The following is a 23,895-nucleotide window of genomic DNA, read 5'->3' on the forward strand; positions in this document are numbered from 1 at the left end:
CTCATGAGAACATGGCTTCTGAACGTGTGCCATAAATCTGTGCTTGTGTGTATTTGGGTTGCTGGTTGGGTGGGAGAGAGTGAGACAGAGAGGCAAGCACAAGGCTGAAATAAGGTCACTGTTAAAAGTTCTGTTGGAAGCCTTGATGGAGGTTCTCCTTGTGTTCTCATTTTGCCTGACACCTCCTATCTTCACAGTCTGCATAATGTGTGTGTATGCGTGTGTGTGTGAGTGGGTGGGTGTGTATCCAGAGTACTTCTTTCATGACAAGTGTGGCCCTCCGGGGCTGCTGTTCTCCATGAAGACACTAATGTGAAGTGACAGGAGAGCCAGTGGTGCACTGCTCTGAGGGGACCTGCATTGTGGAGGAGACCCAAGAGTCTGGCTCACAGTGGACAACAATAGGAAAAGATCTCAAAAGGACAAGGCCTGTCTGTCTTTGAAAAAGCGTCTTAGCCTGTCGCTTTTACTTCTCTTTCTTCTGCTTCTCTCCTTCTTTTTTCCTCACTGATTCTCTTCTCACACGTTTTTGGCGCTCAAACACACCAGTGAGGATTTTGTCCTGCAGCACTCAACAGAAGTCTTTTTCACTTTTATCAAAGGGCCAATTCATCATTTCTGAGACATGAGAGCAAAAGAAATTGAATCCATATAATTACAGCAGCCTGAAAGACTTGATTTCCCCCAAATTATTGTTCTTGCAACAGTAGTTTGCTCACACCAAAGGTTCGCAAATGATGTCATTATTCAGGCAGAAATGAGTATGTCAGCTAGGGGGGGTTAACAAAAACAACACCGGATATTTTTGCAGTGGTGCAACTGAAATACATTACAACCTAACTTTAAATCAAACGCGAAATGAGCTGCTCCCTTCAGCTCTGTGGGAGATTTGTCAACACGAACTAGCTTACACAGCTTCAAATTACAGCCACCGCCGGCTTTCCAACACGCATATGAATGTTTTCTTTATTTAGGCTATGCTCATAAAAGTTTAACGATATACAGTGCATGTGACGATGGGGGCGCAGTCCCATCTGATTTTTTTCCTTTTCTTTGTTTGCTATTAAAGAGTTCAGAACTCGATAAACAAGGAATACAGAGGCTGCTATAAGGAACACGTCAATAACTGACAATACTTCGGAAAGGAAATATTTCTCCTCAGGATAATTTTTTGAGAAGTCGGTGTTACTCTAACTGCGGTCGCTTGGAGGCACTCTCTGTGAGGTCAGTCTTAATTGAATGGGTGCCTTCACAGGTGCGTCAATAGAGATTGAAGCCGGAAAAGAGGTGAAGAGGAACCCCTTCAAAATAAAAGTAATATATTTCGTGCTGGTTAGACTTCAGGGGAAATCACAAAGTTTTCCTAACCAGAGAAGAAATCAGCTTGAGTTTATGCTAAATCAACAGCAGATACTGCTAGAGAGAGATATCAGCCCCACAATCGATTCAGACCAATTTAAGACAAGAAAAGATGAAGAAGGAACTAAAAAGACATAAAGAGAAAAACATGCAAAATCCCCAGATGACCATGTCAAATCTTGTCCTTAATTTTAAACCTATACAGGCCTCTCTGTTGTGTGGTATTAAAAATAACTTTTCCTTAGTACAGGCTTTAATTCTACGTTAATATTTATTAATGATCTGATATGAGAAAGACAGTGTTTGTGGCATTTTAAAAGGACAACAGCGCTAGAGGCATACTTTCCATCACTATTTTTTTTCTAATTTTTTTTTTCTTCTTTTTACTATATTTTATTGCCAGTTCAAACGTGGGATTCATGTTTTTGGTATTCGCTGTTGCAAACTTAACACGTAGCTGGGAATGGATATAAATAATATTTTATATGCAAATAAAAGCATTGTTTACTTTGCTTTTTATTTGAATTAATATGTCGGAGATTAGCTTTGATCAATGTTCATAAATGTCAACTATACTTTATTCTTTTAAATATTCGAAATAAACCTGTCTAATTTTATTTATTTATTCATTTTGCAAGATGAAATCAAATTTAATCTACTATCTTTTTGGTGATTTCTACTTTACTATTAATGGGATTCTTCTTCAGTTTCCTTTCCCCAAAACTTTAGATATAGTGTTTTATTTTGAAGTACGGTAACAGGAAGTAAGCGTGCCATCGCGTGTGTTTGACGCTATTTTCAGTCACATGGTGCTGTCCAACCGAGGGCTGCTGATGGAGCCAGATGAAAAAGACAGGAGGCGAACCCCTCCGGTTGCGCGTCAGCATCCCCTCAAATAGGAATCCGCTTCTGTCACTTCTGCCCTGCACACCGAGAGACGGACGAGAGCAACCCCGAAACAACACCTGAAGGAGAATTTTATTTGGCATGCAACGGGTTTGATTTTCTTCGTTGTATTTTTTTTCTTTTGTAATGCCAAAGAAGAAGAGTAAAGGGAGGCTGTGAGGAGGCTGAAGCCTTGCAAAGAATGATAGTGAGGATCAAGGCGCGCTGTCCCAGGAGAACTCATCTGAAAAGCTGGCCGTGAGAGACCGGGATGCTCCTCTAAGGCACCGGGGACGAGTGAGTACGACGCATCTGGTCTCCGTCGTTTTCATTTTTGCTTCCACTTTGGCGACATCTGGGCAGTTTTGGACAGTGTCCCTCCTTACCTCTGATTTATGCCGTAGCCACTACTCGATCCCACCTGTCTGATCAATGATTCACGGGCGTCTTTGTAAAGCGCGCATAACCGTGTCTTCACCGACGTGTGAAAGTTGCCCCTCATTTGCAAATGGTGCACTTTCAGCGGCAACTTAATGCACGCAGGCGTCAGGGGTTTGATGTCGTGCGGGTGATTGGGAGGTCGATCGTGCCCCTTTAAAGTTTTGATTAGCGGGGACGTGTTGCACACTGCGGCCACAGCGTCGGTGTTAGGCTAATTAATAAAGCCTTTGTGAGGGGCTCTCCTATCAAAGGCACTTATCATTAATCCACTGATGGCTCGGAGGGCGTGGGTTGCTGTACGTGATGTTAAGAGAAAGGCACCAGTCCCGCTCACACGCTCGGGCTGATTAATTATGGACTCAGAACTGATGAACTCGCTGACTATTAAGTGCCGAGGAGATGCGGGCTTGTCAAAAAGAACCAGTGGCTTTTCAGATCAGCTTAAAGTTGGATTGTCACAATTCAGTCGTGGCATTTGGGCTCTTTTTTTCTTCTTCTTTTTACTCAAAATACAGGTTCGGGCCGTTAAGACACGTGGTGTGTTAAATATAAGCTCGCCAGTTAGAAATGACATCATTTCATAACATCTGATTCACTCAGTAACCTGAAATAAGAGTGAAATCCTTGCTGTGCTGCTAAATGTGTGGGTGTGAGCAGAACTTCTGCAGCAGGCTTAGTGCATGTAGATGAATGAATCGCACTTAACTATGCAATAAGGGTTCCCATCTCCTCTGTGTGTGTGTGTGTGTGTGTGTGTGTGTGTGTGTGTGTGTGTGTGTGTGTGTGTGTGTGTGTGTGTATTTCACCTCATTACACCCATTGTGTTGACTTAAGCAGGAGAGTCACCCCTGAGGCCCGTTCTCCTGCCTTATTGAGGAGTGATGCCCTGAATTTCACCATGCTCGCCCTGATTACAGACGAGGGAGAGGCTTTTCAGCTTACGTGTTAAATTCACGGCCTGTTATTTCGACTGAAGCATCATGCATGCGTGTGACGTATATTTCCTGCCGCAGATATGCCAGTGCATTACACAATCACCACAATGAAGAAGTACCCCCCTCAAAACAAGTGCTTTGTTTTTGAGAGGTGCTTAACTCTTGCACGTAATAGATTTCCAATTTGCTACGGAGCTCCGGCTTTGGTCCGAGTCTTCAGCAATTATATTTTGCAGCCTGCCCACGCATGCTTTGTACAGGAGCCCCACTATTCTTGGTTGTTCTACAAACTGACCAAAAAAAAACCCTCTCTCCCTTCCAGCCCGTGTGCTGCATTTCTCCTGAGGCATTTTCAATATTCTCCCTGTGTATGTATTAAACATCAAGCTTGTCGAACTGCGAGCGCGGGGCCGAGCACTTTAAGGCAGAGTTAGCCTTCTGTTGAGGGTGACAGAACAGTCAGATGGCCCCCACAGGGCAGAGAACAATTCCTGCTGCTGATGCACCCAAGGCGACAGGACTGGAGCGCTCTTTCCTCCTCCCTTTTCTTTCATCCAACCTACATCCCATCATCCCTTCCCACCTTCATCTCAGAGAAATGGAAAAAAAAAAAGAAAAAGGGGGGGAAAAAAGAGTCTCACTGGTTCTCTTGCACACCTGCACCACGGCGTCTCTTCTCTTTCCGTTTTCCTTGCGCTTCGACATATGAAACATTTACACCCTCCTTTATAAACACACATGCAGACGTGTGCCTCAGGACTAATATTTATGAGTGGCTGCTTAGGTCGTAAATCAGACCTGTTCTCACACACAGCACAGCTCTACTTCACATGTAATACCTACAATCACGTTTTTTAGCATTTTGTCATAATTACATACCCTGCTGTTCTCTACAACACACACATTTATTGATTTATTTGCAGTCAAATGCATTTGTTCTCTTATAAAGTCTCATTTTTATGAGTGTTAAACTGTGTTTGAGTAGAATTTATGTCATAAAGATGATTATGTAAAGGACTGTATTATGTTCAGAGGTGTTTAAAAAAGTACAAACACTTCTCACAATCATGCACCGCATCTTTATCTGCGATCTGTCAACAGCCTCTCAGTACTACAAACTTAAAATGTTATAGAAGAATTAAACTGCAGCGCTTTGTCATATACATGCAGTCAGTGTGTCATAAAGGTAGTATTAGTCACTTACACGTATACATTTGCTCATAAAGTCAGGCTGTTTTGTCACACTGTGAGATCAGTCTGATTTGTTGCACAAGCATGACCTTAAACTCACTAAATGCTCACGTAACTGCTTGCCAGCTGGGTAAATTAGCATGCTTAGAAAAGAGATACTGCAAGGCTGTACTGGAAGAGAAAAATCATCTTTGTATAAAATGTTGCTATTCTTGGTGAACAACTTGAACTTAGTGAATTTTTAAGTTCTTCTGCGGTTGGTTTGAAATCTTCTCTGAAACGTAAAGATAGCCAGAAGATACGATTTCTTTCCAAAAAGGCTGCGAGCCAATCAGAAACTGAGAATCTCAACAGCTTCTCTGTTCAGAGAAACTACCCCCTGTTTCAAATAAATGCTCTGCACACTGACACAGATGTAAAGTGCCTATTCACTGTCATTTTTTTTCTTCTGGTACAATCGTACTGACTCATAATATTCATGCAAACAATTATACAACAGTTATAGTCTTTCATTTATAATCTTCCCCACACACTGATGTGTGCCTACATGCTAGCTTTTAGCAGATATCCTTCTGATCCCACTCACAGTATCATGCTCTCTTTTAAAAAGATTTTTTTTAAATCATGCAAACTACCATTCAGTTATGCATACATGATAAAAAGAGGGATATGTTGCCCCGACTTTAAGTAAGAATGATAATGTTTAGAAGAAAAGCCACACAAATCTTCCTTTTTAAAATATGTTTGAACCAAGTGCAATTTTTGTGTCCAATTTCAACTTCTCTCTTTTGTGGTTTGTTTGTTTTTTCTCTAAGTGTGATTTGCCAATGCTAACTTTTGTCAGTTTTGATTTTCTTTAAAAGAACTACAACTGACAGCGTACAGAATCAAAAATCAACTTTTCATTTTTGTGCACTTTTTTTCATAAGAAACAAAGGTGAAGGTGATTTAAGTGTCTCATTAGGTTAGTTGTTAGGTGGTGTTCCTCTGCAATTTAAGTGAAGTTTGTGCCCTCCTCACTCACAGTGAAGAACTTGCTAACAGCCACACCATGGCGACATGTTGGTGTATGGCTGTGAGTGTGCCGGTGACCATTGTGTGCATGTTGCACATCCATGAAATGGGTTGACTCATAATCTGACAAATGTGAGACTGACGCTAAGAATTACACTGATCCCAAATCCAACAACGGCTAACTTGATTAGCTAACTAATGTTAGATCTATGTCAACTCTGTTCTTCAAACTGCAGCAATACTGACTCATCCAGATTCAAAATACATTGCACGCTCTGAAGTGATTTGTGAAACCAACACTTTGCAGTTGCAAACTGTGCTTGTAGCAATGGAACAACACAACTGACTTTACAAAGCAGATTACTTTTTGGGTTACATGTTGCCGCTACAGAGTTTTCCCATCAGGATTCTTTATTATTATTTATTTTCCTTTTTTGTCTTTCTGTTATAATCTCTCTGGCAGAGACCCTCGGCAGCACGTAGTTGTTGAGAGCTTTGAAAATGTAAGCCATTGTCAGTGGCTTTTGGTTTGCTTGTTAAGCGTGATGGTAACTTTACAGATCACAGCGTTAATGGTCCATGAATCCTCAAAGTGTGCATGTGCATACACATGCAAGCATGTCAGCTGTGTGCCTAATAGCTCAGGGATCGAGGGGCTGTAGATTGGCCAGTCAGCCAGACAGATGTGCCCTAGCCTTGACTTGTAGTGCAGGGCTTCAAACTGGCCTGCCACCCAGCATTAGTGCCATGGATCTGTTACCAAAGGGCACCAAAAGTTACTCTCAGCATAAAATGCTCTAAATTATTAATTCTGTTGTATAAGGCAGTAAATGGCATTGCAGTGGCCATTCAAGGATAACATATTCAATAGATACATATAATGTGCATTCTAACAAATTTATATCAGATAAAATTACCATACCACAGATCAATACAGTGACTGCACAGCACTTCTCTTACTATTCGCTTAGCCTAATTAAAAAAACAAAACAAAAACAGGTTCGTTGGGCCTTCATCATTTTCACCATATTTTCCATGAAAAAAGCCTCGGAAGTGGTTACCACGGCTCATCCCCTGAGTCATCACTTGACGCAATTAACTAACAATTATGCAGGATCCTCCCGACTAATTGTCGAGTGCATGGAATGTTTAGTGTCCATTGTCTCGCTGTGCACTAAATATATTTCAGGCTTAGCGTGGCAAAAGCTTGCCATTAGAGTCTGAGCACGGTAATTCATACAGTAAGTATTGATTCATGTCTCAGCGGCACTACAGCATAATGTCCCTGAAAACAAACGCGAACAATAAATAAAGTAAAGAAAAGGCAGTGATTTACATAGTTATGCTTTTAACTCCCCATTATGTCTATTTGTAATGCACTTATAATCCAAACGACATAAAATAATGTACTTAGAACATTTTAGCTTTACTATTACATGTAAGTAATGTACTACAGCCTCTTCTGCTGAACGTGACCTGAGAGAAGTTATTCTCCTCTTTTGAACCTTGAATCAGAATCAGAAGACTTTATTTATCCCCAAGGGGCAATTAACAAACAACAGAGCAGCATGACGTTGAAGATAAGCACAATAAGAACAGGCAATAAGAGTGAAATAATGAATATACAGTATATACAGTTTTAAAATTAAAGTGACTGAAAGGTGAATAAATAACTGTAAGTGACTAAAAGTGAATAAAGTGTCGGTAGTATAAGAAGAGTGTAGTTTATGTTTATGGGTGTGGGAAATGGCCTTATCGGCTGGAGTTAAAAAGCAGAGTGGCTTTGGGGACAAAGGTGGCTCTCCTCCTCTCAGTCTTGCAGGAAATGCAGCGTCGCCCAGAGGGGAGCCATTAGAATGCAGGGTGAAGAATGTGAGATGGGTCGTAGATGATTTTGGCTGCCTGTCTAAGGGCCTGTTGGCTGAAAACCTGTGCCAGAGTTCTGACAGGCAGGCCAATGATTTTAGAGCACAATGATGGAGTGTGCTGCAGTCTGTTCCTGTTCTGAAGGCTGGGGGAGTGAAACCAGCAGGTGATGGAGAAGACCATGATGCTTTCCAGGAAGGCATAGTAAAACGTCATCATGATGGGTGTGCTGACTCCAAAGGAGTTGAGTTTCCTAAGGAGGTATAGCCGTTGGTGGCACCTCCTGAGAATCTCCTCTGTGTTGGCAGAGAATTTAAGGAGGTTGTCAAAGATGGTTCCCAGGTATTTGTACTCCTCAACTACCTCTACTGGTTTCCCGTGGATGGTGGTGGTGACTGAAGCGGCCAGATCCCTCTGCCTACTGGAGAAGGTCACCACCATCTCTTTGTTTTGCTCACGTTCAGTTCAAGTTTGGAGCTGTCACATCACTCTACAAACTCCTGAAGAGCAGGCCCGTGGTGTTGTGAGGGGCCTGACAGCAGTGACAGGAGAACTGTGTCGTCAGCATATTTAACCAGGTGACAGTTGGGCTGTGTGGATCTGCAGTCATCAGTGTAGAGGATGAAGAGCAGGGGGGAGAGCACACAGCCCTGGGGGGAGCCAGCTTTTGGGCTTTATTTTATTCAGCATTACTTCTTGAAGTAAGCAACCTCATCCAGTAATTTGATGAAAAACTGAAGAAAATGACCCTACTGTAATAAAATGCTGCAGTTTTTACATGTCAGGTTATTTAGGCAGAGGAAACTGTAGTAGACACATGAATCTTCTCGCATTAAACTTCCTATTAGCCGGTTTTAGAAAGTCTGAAACCCTTTAAGTCTCAACTGCAGGCATAGTTGTCAAATTATGCTTTGAGGAAATATTCCTTCCATCTTTAGCTCATACTCAGCATTGCCACTGCATGTGATCCATTATTTCTTTGGTAGGGTTGCATGAAGGCGAACAAAATGCGCTTGTGTGTTGGTTTTTTCCCCGTTGTGGGAACCACAAGTTAACTCATAACCTAGTTCATGTTTCAATGCAAACACGATAAATCACCCACAATAACGATAATGTGATAATGCAAGCGTACAGTTCTTTGATACGTGTCACGTAGCAGGACAGTTATTTACAGTAGATCGAATCTATCTGTGGAAATGAGGGAGAATAAAATAACCATAAAGGTAAAAACTGGTAATTTTGTTTGATTTATTGTATTGTGTAATATTGTTTAATTAATTAGCTCTCTGAGTCACTTTGTCCAGCTGTCTGTGAAATGTCCCCTGTGAGTTTCTTCGTCATCTTTCATTCAGTAAGCTCCACCACAAGAACTCATGAAGTAGTAATTCCAGAAAATTAAATTTGGGAATCCACTCAGGACCTCTTAATGGTTTAAAAAATAGTTATTAAAATATTTGGCACTGGTGTAGACCAGACCACTGTATCACATGGAAAGAAGTGCTATATCGGGTTACATAGTTTGTCCCAATCCTAATCATCACCAAAGTCCTTTCTCTTCAGAGTGCCAGACGTGTGTAGGTGCCATTTTTGCCCTACTTTGTACTTGAGTCACGAGTGACTGAGCCTTTTTATTTCTTTAGAAAAAGGGGGGAAAAAATGAATGCATCGTAAACCAGTTGCTCAGTTTGCACAATGTGAATCCACAGAATTCATAACTGTGTGATGCATTACAGGTGCAACTTGAGAAGGTGGATTTTTTTCTAGATGATTAGTCAGATCGCTAAATGAGTCTTTGAGACTTCTAAAATTACCTAAGTAGAGGTGATTTCTGATAAACTCTGTCTGTATTTTCAGACTTTTTTCTTTTCTTTCTTATAATTTAGAAAATGTGGCATGTCCAGGGGTTGCAGAAAAATCTCTTCAGTTGTTGTGGCCAAAATTGTGAGTAACCATAGAATGTCAGTAAACAAATAAAAATAAAATAAATAGCTGCATGTGATGTCTTGCACAAATGTCCCCTTTTTGTGCGTGAACCGATTTACCATTTGCGACATTTGTGTAGTCACAAAGTGCGAAGTGTGCAAAGTTCCTATTTTTAAATAAAAAGTGAATCTTTTTAGTTTCATTTGCCTAAAGAAATTTGACTTGGCTCGACCTTTTCCAGCACTCCCGACAGCGTTCTGCTGTCTGCAGTGTTGCTCCTCTGAATGTTCAGGGCCACACTGAAAAAGCCTTACAGCTACAGTACAACAAGTACCCTGTTTCCATGCTGATAAAAGAGGGAGGAGAGTTTTTCATTCTTAAAGTTAGAGTTTCTGACTTCTTGCAGAGGTGGGACCAAGTCATTGTTTTGCAAGTCTCAAGTAAGTCTCAAGTCTTTATCCTCAAGTCTCAAGTCAAGTCTCAAGTAATGTCAGGCAAGTCAGAGTCGAGTCTCAAGTCACTGGTGTAAAAGTCCGAGTCAAGTCACAAGTCTGAAACTTTGAATTTCAAGTCCTTTCGAGTCTTTAAAAAAAAAACGAAAAAATAATGTTGCAGTTATGCTAAATGTAAATATTAGACCATGTAATTTTAAAATCTGTGTTTTTCTCAACACATGACAAAATAGTGAACTTAGAAAATATACACAAATTGTGAAATTGCACCTCTTTAAAATGCAGCTCAATTAAACCTAGCTCCAAGAATAATTTTCACCGACAGTTCTGAGATACGCTGCATGTTATTCTTGGATGCGGTTGTAGGACCGGCTTTAAAATCGCATGACAAAAATATCATACACATTAAAAAAAACTGCATCACCAACGTAGCCTGGACAACATTTGCTAGTTAGATGAAGTCAGCTATCTCATTGTAGCATATTTATATGCATATTTATAATCATACGGTTCTTGGAGTGAGTGCACACACTCATGAAGTTTAGTAACTTCAGGTCACTGCAACAAGTCCAGGTACAGTTTACCGACGGATGGGTGCAGGACCTTGAAATGCACCGTGTAGAACGAAAGACCATCGTACGTATCATAAGTTTACCAGTCTCACAAATTGTCGTCATAAATACACATTCGTTAACCGTTTATTAATAGGACCTTTGAGCTCAAGGGTAATTAATTAGTAGTGGAAATCATTTTTGGTAGCATCACAGAAATGTAGCAGTGACAACAATATTGTATGTTGTAATCGTACTGGGCAATTAGTGATACAAAAAACCTGTTTTATCCTGTGAATAAAAGTATATGTTTTTGTTAATGTACCATAATAACAGAAGCGAAACACAATATTGTGTCAGGACAATTCACTATTTATGCACAATAAATAAAGGAGCATAGCGCGACAATTTCTGTTCAGCGCCAGACTTGCTTGTAACCTATATCACTAATTATGTTATGAAAATGACGTATTAACTACTAAAAAATACTGACCTTCGTGTAAATGCTTGGAGCAGACTAACCTGTGAGCTGGAGTGTTCTGGGACGTTATATTTGATCTTTGAATGGCTGCAATCCAGGCCATCCGTCGCGTCTTTGTTACTTCGGAAACATGGCTCGAACAATTTCTCTTCAACGACGTAATCCGATAACAACCGATCTCTTTACCCGTCGGCTTCCCGTGGCTGTCATGCGACCGGCTATTGCAGTTAATAATACAACGGCTTCTTGACATTTTTGTGTTTCTTTTTATCGCTGTGTGACTGATTTCAATTGAAAGCCTGCGTGCGCTACTACCGCTTGCCACGAGTTCCCAGAATCCTTTGCGGGTCTACCCGTGAATGACGTCACATTTTCAATCTCTATATAATATGCATGTTAAATTTTATATTTGGGGTAAAATATCAAGTCTTTTCAAGTAAACCGGTTCAAGTCCAATTCAAGTCCCAAGTCATTGGTGTAAAAGTCCAAGTCAAGTCACAAGTCTTACAACATTTTTTCAAGTCAAGTCTAAAGTCATAAAATTAATGACTCGAGTCTGACTCGAGTCCAAGTCATGTGACTCGAGTCCACACCTCTGACTTCTTGTGGGTGGAGAAGTGTTTATACTGTAAGTTTAATCTGCACAAACAGAGCATATCTTCTTGATCTCATTAGCGAGGATGGGATGCTCTTCTTTAGCTTGCCTCTTGTTTTGTACTGCTGTAAATAACAAAAGAAATACTCCCTACTCTTGGTTCAAGAAAAGAGTGTTACATATGCATTTTCCATGATCAGATTTAGGCTGAGCTAAAGCCATCGTCTATATAGTTACAGAGGTGTTGCATCAGGTGTTTTACTTAAGCTTAATACCGGCATCTGTGCGAGAGACCTCTAGATTGGCTTTGGCTGCAAATAAATCACATTTGCTACCACCATCTAGCAAACATACATGGAGTTAGTTATTGGAGACATTTTTAAGTGTTTATTGATTGCAATGAATATCTGTTTGTGAGTGGACGTCAGCAAAAAAATGTACAAGAGGAAACGAGCTAAAAGTTCTTTATTGTCTTTTGAGTGCAGCTATATCTTCCCATTGAATGTATTAGATTTGATGCTATTATACCAGCCATCTGTCTCTGTACTTCCACTTATGTCGTATGCATGTTTGTTATATGTTTGTTCTCACTGGCGACTCACACTCATGCGTTAATTTGAATGTGAGGTGTTCCTCCGCCGTAAGTCTCTTTCTGTTAGAGACGCAGACAGTGGGAGCACAGTGTGCACTGGTGGGCGAGTTCATCTTTGCAACAGTAGCTGTTTATTGATTCCTCTGACAGTCACACAGGTGTTAGCGATGGAAGATCAGCCTCTGCACTCAGAGAACACGGTGACAGTGGGGCATTCATGCTGACTTCCCTGTTTATTTATTCATTAACAGGCGGTTTGCTCCTCAGCTCCGCCTCAGAGGACTATTTTCACCCGTTTCACCTCCTGAGGTTTTAGATAGTGGCACATCAGGCACCACATCTGTCACACATGCACACGCATGCACAGTAGCGTCAGCTTCACCCTGTGCTTACCATGAATGAGTGAGCCTGTGGGGGACAGTGAAAGCCAGAGGAAGAATGAAGGGTGGAGTCGAGGGCTCCGGGGACCATGGCAAGACAGATCCTTTATTGATTGGTTTAGTAAGAGAATCCTCAGGCTTTTAGTGGGGCTGCTTAATAAGAGTGGCTTGTGGAAAGAGAGATCACATCATCTGAACTCCACTCCAGAGGCTGCCTCTGGCTTTAAAGAATAGTTCACAGCAAAATCAAAACATAAACAAGAGGGGGGCTAATCCGTTTAAATAATGGTTTTCGGCACTCCACAACTTTCAGGATTCAGAGGTATCTCGTTACACAAGAGCTCACATCAGAGTCGTTTACTTGCACTTTCTCCCTGAGGTCAGTTCAGGTTTTCAAACATGCAATATAATGGCCCAAAAAAACTTTTGACACATGGCCAGATGAGTACCCTGTCACAAGCGCGTCCATACATCCGATTCAAAACCTAAAAGGTAGAATTTATGTATCTACCTATCACATAGTACATAGCAGGATCACACAAAACGAAACTTGAGATCTTGCGTTGGGTTTGTGCGCCTGTCACAGCGGGGATGGTGTGGTTTTTTGTGCACTGACGTCTCTTTTTCTTTTTTCCTTTTTTGCTGCACGCTCCCCTATCTGCCTATCTTGGTGTTAAGTCAAGTGCCTGGCTTCAGAGAAACTCTGAGCTATTTAAGGAGGCAGCACATTGTGCTAAGCGAGGAAGTAAAGTGACACAACTGGGGTTGAGATTTCTTGGTGTCTGAAAACCTTGAAAATATCTTTATTTAGTACTCTGCTCCCCCGACACCTTGCAGATTGCACCTAGCTACCATCAGATAATGAGTAGCTATGGAAGCAAGCAGCACATCAAAGCCGGAAGATAAACAACGCATTACTGACAATAGTTCTTTTACATTTTATTGCAAAATGACATTTCTAATCAGAAAGCCTCTTATTGCTATCTTTAGGTCATTTTAATTTTTGAGCAAGTGCTAACAAAAAAAATAGTAATCATCATTTTGACAATTCAATTTATAGATAATTTAATGTCAGGACTGATACAGACTAATGTGACTCCAGTGAATGTAGAACATGTAATATGGTGCGTATATTATTGAAAGAAGGGCTGGGACTATTTTGGGCTGTTTTTGATGATTAAATTTTATTATTTATGTATTCACCTCCACATGAAAGAGCGCTTAGGTCCCATGCGGTTTGTCTTTTTCTCGCTCATGCACACTTTTTCATGCAAACACATGCACAAATCCATATTTATTTAGTTATTTGCTACCATTTGTGCAACTACCATCACTATATGTGTGTGTGTGTGTGTGTGTGTGTGTGTGTGTGTGTGTGTGTGTGTGTGTGTGTGTGTGTGTGTGTGTGTGTGTGTGTGTATACACATATCCACATACGTCTGCCCTTTTGCAACCAAGCTGGTGCAGTTCATTTCAGTGTAAAGAGACACATTTGTGTGCTGATACAGTCTGGTGGGTTTTTTCATGTGCTTGGACTTGTTTAATTAAAGCACCTGCTGTTTGTCCCCTTCATTCACCCATTTGATCGATAGCAGGCTGGCTCTGTCAGTGTGGTAGCTGTAATGGAATCTTTGCTAACCCAATTAGCAGTGCCCCTGCACTATATTAACCCTATTTACATCGGTACACATACATCTCCCTGACATGAAGCATGCAAGGCCATGCAGCTGGTCAGACATTCAGCGAAATGAAGTCAAGTGCATAGAACATTTCATATAACAGGTTTAGACCTAATGTCCTTATCACTACTCATACCCTTTGGTTCTTCCATAGCGAGCATTAATGGTTGTAAAATATTAATGGCCTGTAATGTCTGTTCCTTTGTTGTTGTTGTTGTTGTTGTTTTTTATTCAAATAAATTAAGTATTGGATAATTCAGGAAATAGGACTTGAATAGGATGTTTGGTACTTTTCCAAAGTCATTTCTGTTCATGAATGTTATCAATACCTATACTGTTTTTTCTATATACAGAAGCATTGTGACGTCTCCAGTTATGTGTTTTTTTCTTGTTGTTTTTGTGTTTTGTTTTTCTGCTGGCGACCATTAGTAAGTCGATGATTCCACGGCAAAAACGGCTGGTTCATTATGATGATGTTTGTTTATCCCGTGCTTATGTTAAAAATGCGTATTTTTATTGAACTTTTCTCAGCTAATGCTTTTCATCATGCTCAAAAATTCACTGCAAGTGGAGCTATACATATGATGTCAGCCATCATTGTCTCCTACTGTTAGATGCTTATATAAGCATATTCTGTTTATTTCACTTTTCATTATTTATTTATCTGCTATTATTTGTGCCAATAAAACAAAGAGTTATAACAACATATATGAAAAAACAACTGTTATGACGTTTTTTAGCTCTCATCGTGCTGTGTTTGAACATTATAAAACATTGCCATTAGCAGGTTTAATACATTATACTGTATATTTATGCTACAGAAGTTCATCTGTTTGGCTCTCATTTCGCTTGTTTTTGTACTATGTTTAGTTTAATTAATAATTAAAATGATTAAAATACTCTTGCTGGCCACTTCATTAGGTACACCTGCTCATCCACTTGTTAACCCTAATGTCTAATCAGCGGCAGCAACTCAATGCACTTAGGAATGTAGACATGGTCAAGATGATTTGCTGAGGTTTCAGAGCGGAGAAGAAAGATTTAGGTGAATTTATGTGATGGCTGTTGGTACCAGTCTGGTTGGTCTGAGTATTTCAGAAACTGCTGATCTACTGGGATTTTCACACACAACCATCTCTAGGATTTACAGAGTATGCTCTGAATAAGAGAAAATATCCAGTGAGTGTCAGTTCTCTGGGAGAAAATGCCTTGTTGATGCCAGAGGCCAGAGGACAACAGGCAGACTGTTTCGAGCTGATAGGAAGGCAACAGAAACTATTGGCTTCTCTTCACTGGCTCCTAGACTCTAACTCAAAATCCTTCTGATCACATACAAGGTCTTGAATAGTCAGGCCCCATCTTATCTTAAAGACCTCGTAGTACCACATCACCCCAATAGAGCTCTTCGCTCTCAGACTACTGGCTTACCTGTGGTTTCTAGGCTATTTAAAACTAGAGTGGGAGGCAGATGTTTCAGGCCCCTCTTCTGTGGCGCAACCTTCCGGAGACAGACACCCTCTCTACTTTTAAGATTAGGCTTAAAACTTTTCTTTTTGATGATGGTTGATACACCACTCTGCATTTATTCATTAGTTATTATTAATCTCTGGCCTGTCATCCTCCCCTCACCCTAACTTGTCGCAGCAGTCCCTGAGCCTGGTTCTACCAGAGGTTTCTTCCTGTTAAAAGGGAGTTTTTCCTTCCCACATGTCACTAAAGCACTTGCTCATAGGGGGCATCTAACTGTTGGGGTTTTCTCTGTTTTCTGTGTATTATTGTAGGCAACAGCACCTTGTGGAAACAGTTTTTGTTAAATGGAGCTGAACTGAATAACCGTTCATTACAGCCAAGGGATGTAGAATGTTACTGTATCTCTAAATACACATTGTGTTAAACATTGTTAATAACCATTTCACTTCCTTTATGACTATAGTGTGCACATCTTCTGATGGTTGGTTGGAAACATGGCAAGAAGTTCACTGTACTCAAATGGCCTCCAGGGTTTGGGGGCAAAAGGGGGTCCAACCTAGTACTACAGGGAGTGCAGAATTATTAGGCAAGTTGTATTTTTGAGGAATAATTTTATTATTGAACAACAACCATGTTCTCAATGAACCCAAAAAACTCATTAATATCAAAGCTGAATGTTTTTGGAAGTAGTTTTTAGTTTGTTTTTAGTTTTAGCTATTTTAGGGGGATATCTGTGTGTGCAGGTGACTATTACTGTGCATAATTATTAGGCAACTTAACAAAAAACAAATATATACCCATTTCAATTATTTATTTTTACCAGTGAAACCAATATAACATCTCCACATTCACAAATATACATTTCTGAAATTCAAAAACAAAACAAAAACAAATCAGCGACCAATATAGCCACCTTTCTTTGCAAGGACACTCAAAAGCCTGCCATCCATGGATTCTGTCAGTGTTTTGATCTGTTCACCATCAACATTGCGTGCAGCAGCAACCACAGCCTCCCAGACACTGTTCAGAGAGGTGTACTGTTTTCCCTCCTTGTAAATCTCACATTTGATGATGGACCACAGGTTCTCAATGGGGTTCAGATCAGGTGAACAAGGTGGCCATGTCATTAGTTTTTCTTCTTTTATACCCTTTCTTGCCAGCCACGCTGTGGAGTACTTGGACGCGTGTGATGGAGCATTGTCCTGCATGAAGATCATGTTTTTCTTGAAGGATGCAGACTTCTTCCTGTACCACCGCTTGAAGAAGGTGTCTTCCAGAAACTGGCAGTAGGACTGGGAGTTGAGCTTGACTCCATCCTCAACCCGAAAAGGCCCCACAAGCTCATCTTTGATGATACCAGCCCAAACCAGTACTCCACCTCCACCTTGCTGGCGTCTGCGTCGGACTGGAGCTCTCTGCCCTTTACCAATCCAGCCATGGGCCCATCCATCTGGCCCATCAAGACTCACTCTCATTTCATCAGTCCATAAAACCTTAGAAAAACCAGTCTTGAGATATTTCTTGGCCCAGTCTTGACGTTACAGCTTGTGTGTCTTGTTCAGTGGTGGTCGTCTTTCAGCCTTTCTTACCTTGGCCATGTCTCTGAGTATTGCACACCTTGTGCTTTTGGGCACTCCAGTGATGTTGCAGCTCTGAAATATGGCCAAACTGGTGGCAAGTGGCATCTTGGCAGCTGCACGCTTGACTTTTCTCAGTTCATGGGCAGTTATTTTGCGCCTTGGTTTTTCCACACGCTTCTTGCGACCCTGTTGACTATTTTGAATGAAACGCTTGATTGTTCGATGATCACGCTTCAGAAGCTTTGCAATTTTGAGACTGCTGCATCCCTCTGCAAGATAGCTCACTATTTTTGACGTTTCTGAGCCTGTCAAGTCCTTCTTTTGACCCATTTTGCCAAAGGAAAGGAAGTTGCCTAATAATTATGCACACCTGATATAGGGTGTTGATGTCATTAGACCACACCCCTTCTCATTACAGAGATGCACATCACCTAATATGCTTAATTGGTAGTAGGCTTTCAAGCCTATACAGCTTGGAGTAAGACAGCATGCATGGAGAGGATGATGTGGACAAAATACTCATTTGCCTAATAATTCTGCACTCCCTGTAGTAAGGGGTACCTAGTAAAGTGTTTGGTGACTATATGTACTAAGTGCATTCAACTAAGTGCTGTAGTTGAATGGGAGCCTCTAAAGTGTGTACGCTATCATTTGCCCTGTAACACCTGGGATAATGAATGTATGGAAAATTAACCAAACTGAAATGACACATAAACCCCATCTTCCCCTTGGTTGGCAGCTCTGTTTGTAAGCCAAAGTGAACAGATATTAGACTCAATAGAAAGGAACTCCAAGCACAGTCAAAATGCTGTTCTTAACATTATTCACACAGGCGAAAGGCAGAAGATAATGATATTCTAGCTAACTGGTATGGGTCTCTGCTTCAAACCCCACATATCATTTTAGATGTAGCAGCACGATTTGTGCTGATAAAATTAGTCATCTGTGGCTTTTCTTCAGTGTCAGAGGCTGTGAGTAGTGTAATGGATGAGCAGGCGTAGTAACTTGGCAGCAGCTGTGCTACAGTGGAGGTGTAAGGTAGGTGGCCTTGGACAAGGAGTGTAAAGAAAGGCAGGATGACTCACCTAGTGAGGAGCATGCAATACTCCATTGACGAGCAACCCACAGAGCTCCCTCTCCTGTCTCTTCTCCATCTGTGGTGTTTCGTAGGACAGTCAGGGAAAGCAGGAGAGTGATGGGAAACATGCATGTAGGTTAACGTTTCAGAATTCACCTGGGGTAATGGTTTTTCCATAAGCTGCCATTGTTGAGGCTGACCTGGCTTTTAAGACTGAATCAAATCGATGGCTTCTCCGTCTGAGGCTGGGAGGAGCGAGGGAACCTGTCTCTGTCTGCACAGCAACGATAACACTGCTCAATAGGCACTAACCACCTTTCAAATGGAAATGTAGTATCCAGTGAAATTAGACACAGTTATCTGGATGGTACTGAGTAGCTATGGGGCTGTGAATGGGAGATGGTAGGGCGACTGTTGAGGGTGTGTCACGCTTTGACTTTGTTGTCCCAGAGCTTAGTTTGTGCAGAACATTCGAAGTTCACGTTTCATGTCTTTGAGGTTCGATAAACACACCCAAAAACACGCAAAAAGAAATTGTGTTTCATATCAAAGGCATGTACGATTGGATGCAAGCTTGCAAGTGCAGAGGGTGACTCACCACCCAAAACCATGGGGGTGTGTGGTACAGACAGTATGCTAAGTTACAGTACACACTCATCACAGTGCCAGTTCGTTCTTCCTGCGTCTCCCCCTCTCTCTCTCTCTCTCCCTCACTCGCCATGTCTTTGCTTCCCACCTCTCTCTATCACTCATTAGCTTGCTTGCAAACACACATGCGCATCCAGACAAATTCAGACTAAGGGGGTGGATTCACAAATTGCTGACATAGAAAGTGAGTGCTGTGATCAGGTTCAGTGCTGGCTCAATCCTGTAAAACCCCCAGGGAAAGGTTTAAAATAAATCACTCATAGATTCTGCCTGCCCTGAAGATTAAAGTGGGGGAAGAGTGTGTTTGTGTCTCTGTGTGATCATTCGAAATAAGACAGTTTGTCTGCATTTGTGTCTCTTTTGTTTCTGTGAATTTACGCCATGTGCATGTAGTCTGCGTCTTCGTGAGAGTTACTGACTGTAAAGGTGATGAAAAGAGCCACTGGGTGGGTGTGCTAAATGGCTGCATGAGAGTGTTGGCATGTGTAACTGCTCCAATTGGCTTGCCGGAGTTGTCCTCGGGGAAATAAGGGCACCGGCACAAGCGAGATAGCCTGCCACTGATACAGAGTTATGTGTCTTTCCCATATTTGCAGGTTTTTCTTGTGCATTAAGACTGATGCCTGGAGATGCAACAAATGTGCAGAATGTGCAGATACAGGATGCAGTCATTTACATTTTGTATGCGTGCATGTTCATGCATCTCATATCTAGCTAGACCCATAGAAGTTTTATCTATGAGCCTGGAAATGTCTTTGTTTACATGAACAATATGTCTGAGCATATGTAGACGTACTGTCTGTGTCCAAAGGCTACGTGTGTACAGTGGGTTTAGTCAGGTCTTCCAAGAGGTCCATATGGCGTTAGGGGCAATAAATGGACTCTAGGGGGAACAATCGGCAGCTGTTTGCAGAGTCACCCTGAACCATGACCTTTACCCTCCAGTGTGTAAGGGCGTGTGGTTAAGTGGCTCTCTGCTCATTATAAAGTATAGAGTGCTCTGGATTTGAACCCACCCAGACCACCTCATTTGCACATTACACCCTTTCTAACGACACAGCTGAAGATGCTGCACTGTCGTCCGCTGTTTTTGTCATCCGGGGTTTTTGTAGCCATGTTGCATGCCCTATAATTAATCCTATACAGTGTGCATCATCAGACCAAATCCCATTTATAGCTTTACTGTTAGTAAGTGCTGTTATTTAATAGATTATCGATACTGGTCAGTGTGTTAAGTGTTGATCAGCCTAAAGGAAACTAACTGGAAACTTTGTGATGAAATCAGATTCAGAATACTTTATTAATCCCAAAGGAAATGATATGACTTCAAAATTTAAGGAGTCAACTCTGTCAAATATACTGTCAATACAAGGTCAGATACTTTCAGGTAGGAAATGTTTTCTCACTTAATGTGGTTCATTGGTGGAAAAAGAACTAAAGTGCCATGAATCAGTCATCAAATAACTCAATGACATAAAAACATTCAGTCGTGACAAAATCATTCTTTCCTATTTAAGGATCGGTTGACTTGTACAGCGTGTGTGCACATAACTTGTAGGTTGTGACCTTTCAGAAAGGTCGCTTAAAACGTGACGTGAACACATTGTGTGAGATCAATAATTGTATAGGGTCTGCCTGGGTTTCCAGGCTAACTCTATCAGCATAGATGATACCTGGTGCACTGCCAAACATTTCTGGGATTTGCAGTCAGGAATTTCTACTCTGCTGTTGCAGGATTGTGGACATCCATCCATCCATCCATCCATTTTCATCCGCTTTGTCCGGGGCCGGGTCGCGGGGGCAGCAGCCTAAGCAAAGAGGCCCAGACCTCCCTCTCCCCAGCCACCTCCTCCAGCTTATCCGGGGGAATACCAAGGCGTTCCCAGGCCAGCCGAGAGATATAATCTCTCCAGCGTGTCCTGGGTCTGCCCCGGGGCCTCCTCCCGGTGGGACATGCCTGGAACACCTCACCCAGGAGGCGCCCAGGGGGCATCCTTGTCAGATGCCCGAACCACCTCAGCTGGCTCCTTTCGATGTGGAGCAGCAGCTGCTCTACTCTGAGCCCCTCCCGGATGGCCGAACTTCTCACCCTATCTCTAAGGGAGAGGCCAGCCACCCTTCGGAGGAAGCTCATTTCTGCCGCTTGTATCCGCGATCTCGTTCTTTCGGTCACTACCCACAGCTCGTGGCCATAGGTGAGGGTAGGGACGTAGATCGACCGGTAAATTGAGAGCTTCGCTTTTACACTCAGCTCCCTCTTCACCACGACGGACAGGTGCAGCGTCCGCATTACTGCAGCTGCAGCCCCAATCCGTCTGTCGATCTCCGGCTCCCTTCTCCCATCACTCGCGAACAAGACCCCGAGATACTTGAACTCCTCCACTTGGGGCAGGAACTCATCCCCGACTGCCAAGACTGGATTGTGGACATAATTATAGTATTCTGACAGTAACTGTTTAGATAAGATGACGTACCAAACAGAAGTCTCAGACGTCGGTAACGAACAGTTCAGACCGGATACATGTAATGTTACACCCATGCTTGTAATGATTAATTGCATGTTAATATGGAAACATGAGCAGCAGTGCCAACATAACAGAATACAGTGCATATCACAATTATACCAATACCAAACAGTGCAACAACGCAATTAATCGCCCCTTGGCATAGTCATAAGTCATCAGAGAAGCCGTCCTTCGGTTTTCTGCATGATACTGAGGTTTCACTGCGTTGGGCGGAACAGACACCCCCTTTTTAGCTCCAGTTTAGCTTTGTTTCAGCTGAACCTGTGCTTGTTTTGACAGAGCAATCAGGTCTAGTTTGGCATGCAGCTGCGCTTTTAACCCCTCTGGGTTCGAGATTAGCTGGAGCCACTCTAGACCACGGCTAAGCACATCAGATGCTAAGCGACAGAGTAATTGTCCCATTAAGTTTAAACTGGAAAAGATTAGGTGCACTGTTAATAAAAGGCTGAAATGTTATGCTTTATTTCATGAGTACAGCTGCTGAGCAAGAGTACGTGAGGTGGATAAAAAAAAAAGAAAAAAAAAAGCCTCTTGTGCTGAAAAGGTTGAGCGCCACGGTAGCTGAGTTTCAGTTTTGCTGGTAATTCAAAAAATCTTTTTTTTTTTGTAACTGTTGATTGAGCTGTAGAGGATTGGAAGGTGCGCGGTTGGCTTAGAGAGAAGATAAGGGAACTAATTCCTTGCCTCTTCTATTTCTGCTCTTTGATCCTCACCTCCCGCTTCATATCTCTTTGATTGCCATGTTTATGACAGCTCCTTTTCCTTTTCTCCTCTTGCCTCTTTCCTCTCCTGCTGTGTGGTGTGGCATGTCAGCAGTTCACGCTCCGAATCGAGCATAGACAAGCGCGAGTGGAACACACACTCAAAGGAAGACACACCCGCCTCCATCCTAACTGAGGTAAAGTGAGTGCACCAGCATCCGTGATGAATAATTGAGTTATCTGGCTCTGCGCAGAAATAGCAATCTCCCCACATAAGTGTGAAAACATCACTTGCCACCGGAGACCTGGGAACTGGTGCTGCCATGTGGGTCTACACGTGTATGCGTGTGGGCTTCTGACTGTATTAGCTTATGTGGGACCTTTGTCATTTTTTGTGTTTTAATCTGTGAATATTTTAGAGAGGGAGTCACGGTCTCAACATGCCTTTCATTACATGCTGAGGTGGTGACGTTTGCGTATCTGAGCTACAAAATGAAAACGTATCAAATATTGTGACGTTGAAATGAGAGCATGCCTCCTTCAGCGTGATGCTCCGATCACTCAGGCCTGTGTGATTTGAAGAAGAACTAAAATGTGGAATCTTTTTGAGTCCATCTCCAGTCGTAAGAGCAGCATTTTGATCACACACCCTGCCCATGTAGCTCAAACCTTAAAAATATAATATTTTGCTAGAAAAATTTAAAGAGATGCACAAACATAAATGGAAATGGAATATATAACCAAAAAAACAGGCTTTGTACACTTCTAACAAGCTTTAAAGTCAAGTAACCACTTTTATTCTTCAATACAGCCTAACTCTCTTTCAAGCTTTCTTGCTATTTCTTTAAGTAGATTTCAGGAATAGTTGTCCAGGTTTCTTGAAGGACATCCGAAACTCTTCTTTGTATTGTCGAAATGATCTCACACTGCTTCAGTAATGTTGATGTCTGGGAGACCGGCACATGAATGATCCACTGGCATGGCTGTTGCTCAGGTGGTGGTGGTTCAGGTGGTTTGATCCTTTGCTGCTCCAGTCTCCATACCGAATATCCTTGGGCAGCATACTAACCCCAAGATGCTCTCTGATGCATCGGAGTGTGAATTTGTGTGAACATTAGATAGAAATACCTTAAACATAGAAAAAAGCACTTGTGTGAATAATGGGTGAGAATGGGCAAACGAGGCCTGTTGTATAATGTATTTTGAGTGATCAAGTAAAGTAGAAAAGCGCTATAAAGGAACCAGTTTATTTACCTTTAAAAAAAAAAAAATCCAGTTATGGTATGGGATCATAATCACGCTGAAAAATTAAGCCGTTACCAATAAGATGCTCAGATCAAAATCGATACTACTAATGATCCTTTGTATTCAGTTATAATATATATATATATATATATATATATATATATATATATATATATATATATATATATATATATATATATATATATATGTTACAGTTTTCCAATAGTACTGCAACATGACATATTTTTCCATAAACTGTCGTTGCTAAATATAGGACACGACCTGTTTCTGTAGTTTGATTGTG

At 41.7% G+C, this 23,895-nt stretch overlaps 1 protein-coding gene across 2 annotated transcripts in view; it reads left to right on the forward strand.

Moving 5' to 3' along the window:
- Positions 1-2,185: 2,185 nt before the first annotated feature.
- LOC308407775 (uncharacterized protein) overlaps positions 2,186-23,895 on the forward strand; it is a 45,169-nt gene continuing 23,459 nt past the window's right edge. For both annotated transcript variants that reach the window (XM_080899628.1, XM_080899629.1), the window contains exon 1: positions 2,186-2,541. The gene's annotated coding sequence lies outside the window, so the exon portion shown is untranslated. The remainder of the gene's footprint in view (positions 2,542-23,895) is intronic.

This window comes from Rhamphochromis sp. 'chilingali' (assembly GCF_963969265.1).
Source record: "Rhamphochromis sp. 'chilingali' genome assembly, chromosome: 12".
Classification (NCBI taxonomy): Eukaryota; Metazoa; Chordata; class Actinopteri; order Cichliformes; family Cichlidae; genus Rhamphochromis; species Rhamphochromis sp. 'chilingali'.